Source organism: Octodon degus, unplaced genomic scaffold, assembly GCF_000260255.1.
Source record: "Octodon degus isolate 3935 unplaced genomic scaffold, OctDeg1.0 scaffold00016, whole genome shotgun sequence".
Taxonomy (NCBI): Eukaryota; Metazoa; Chordata; class Mammalia; order Rodentia; family Octodontidae; genus Octodon; species Octodon degus.
This window is the reverse complement of record NW_004524592.1, coordinates 8,650,159-8,652,422: the sequence shown is the minus strand read 5'-3', so window position 1 is coordinate 8,652,422 and position 2,264 is coordinate 8,650,159. Positions and strand designations below refer to the sequence as shown.

At 34.1% G+C, this 2,264-nt stretch overlaps 1 pseudogene; it reads left to right on the top strand.

The window, feature by feature from the left end:
- The first annotated feature begins 1,521 nt into the window (after positions 1-1,521).
- On the top strand, positions 1,522-1,677 carry LOC111815449 (annotated as a pseudogene).
- Positions 1,678-2,264: the final 587 nt, after the last annotated feature.

Genomic DNA, 2,264 nt, shown 5'->3' with positions numbered 1-2,264 from the left:
TTATTACCCTACAACATAGACAGTTGAGCTTAAGCTCACTGTCTGAATATCAAACATCTTAGATGTAACATGGAACAGGTATTTTCCATCAAGTATTGATATGTTAAAACTTTAAGTCCCTACAGAATATGAAGAATAAAAAATTTAAAAAAATAAAAAAATTTGTTAATAGGAAACAATTGCATATTTTTACACAGAAATTTAGAAAGCTAACCATATACAGCATTGTAGCAGGACAGTCCTATGACATTTTTTTTGTCTCTTGTTTTTGTTTATTAACCCCCTCTTTTTTTAAACATTTGCTTGAGAGAAGGTATGGCAGTAATTGGTATGACATGACAAGCAGTACATATTTAGAAGACCAGAATGACAGGCATTCCAAGCATGACCCTAGTAATACACATTTCTGTCTTCAGTGCAGTTGCTTAGTTCACAGGTATCAGCATATTTAGTTAGTCAGGGTCATTTTTCCTTTTATTACTTTAGAGCAAGTTGTTAGATATCTTGAATGCGGTATCTGTTTATTCCAAGAGAACATATTTATAATAAAAATCATTGTAGAAGGAATAAATTAGTGTTTAATACAATCCCTACAAAAATGTAGTGCTGATATTACAATAACCATTGGAAAATTAGAATTGGGTCTTACTTTGTGTTCACTGTTTTTGGAAAATATGAAAGAGGGTCATGTAGTGTTCTGTTAAGAATTGTGATAAGCAGGTACAAAACAGCCTGCATGGTTGCACTGGTCATGACGGGAGGAGGAAAAGTCATTTTGTAATTCATTGAAGCATTTTAAATTTTAAATTTTTGTTTATAGAATTTTCTGATGCTAATGCCAAGTTTTACTGTCGGCTCTACTATGCGGGAGAGTTTCATAAGATGCGTGAAGTGATTCTGGGCAGCAGTGAGGAAGACTTTATCCGTTCCCTTTCACACTCATCACCTTGGCAGGCCCGAGGAGGCAAATCAGGAGCTGCCTTCTATGCAACAGAAGGTATGACTTTTCATCCCATACTAATGGAACAGACTCCGTCTTCTCTCTAAGATAGTGTGCGACTCACTTGAACTGAAGTACTTCGCTATTGTCTATTGGAAAACTTTTCTAATTTTAATTTTTTTTTTATTTTATAGAAAAAATAACAAGTTCATAACAAAATAATAGTATACAATATTAGTATATTGCGTATTATTTTCTTTAAAGTAGTTACTCAGACAATAAAGAATTCTCCAATTGATAGTAGGACAAACCTTCCTTTTCAGTGAACTAAGAGACACTAGTAGTATAACTAACTTGCACTTTTTTTCTTTTCCCTTCCTTTCCCATTTACCCCATTCTAGTTCCTTTTTCCTTTTGAACAGTTTCCTTGCCTTTCACAATACCTGTTGTACATTTTAGCCCTTATTTATTCTTTCAGTTTCTCATACCAAGGAGACAAAATGATGTTTACACATGTGAGCCTGACTTATGTCACTTACGATTATGATCTCGGTTGCATCCATTTACCTATAAAAGTTTCAAGCTTTACACAGTGGCAGTATCATAGCCAGTGAGGTTTATCCGAGGTACAGTTATTGCTAATTGAAAACTTTTCCTAATACCCCACCATGATGACGACTTGAGATATACAAATCTCAAGTTTATCCTTATATATGGGTGAGTACTACTCCATTGTATAAAAAGACTTTTTTTTTTTTAAATCAGTTCCTCAGTTGGTGGGCATTTATGTTGTTTCCAAGACTTAGCTATTCTATAAACATGGGTGCACATATGTTACTATAGTAAGACGTTTTTAATTCTTCCAGAAAGATATCCAGAAAGGGAATAGCCTAGCTTTTTGAGGAATCTCCACAGTGATTTCCAAAATGGTTGTACCAATTTGCACTCCCATGAATAGTGGAGAAGTATTCCTTTTTCCCCATAGCCCCTCCTGCATTTGTTATTGGATGATATTTTGATGATAGCCTGTCTGTCTGTCTGTCTGTCTGTCTGTCTTTCTGTCTGTCTTTCTTTCTTTCTTTCTTTCTTTCTTTCTTTCTTTCTTTCTTTCTTTCTTTCTTTCTTTCCTTCCTTCCTTCCTTCCTTCCTTCCTTCCTTCCTTCCTTCCTTCTTTCTAATTGTTAGTTATTTCTTTTGATGTGCTGAAGCTTCTTAATAGGATAAAATCCCAATTGTTGATTTTTTTTGAAATATTTCCCATGTTGTCTTAGGTTTTGTTCATGAAGTTTTTCCTACAATATGTTCTCAAGATTTGTACTTACTA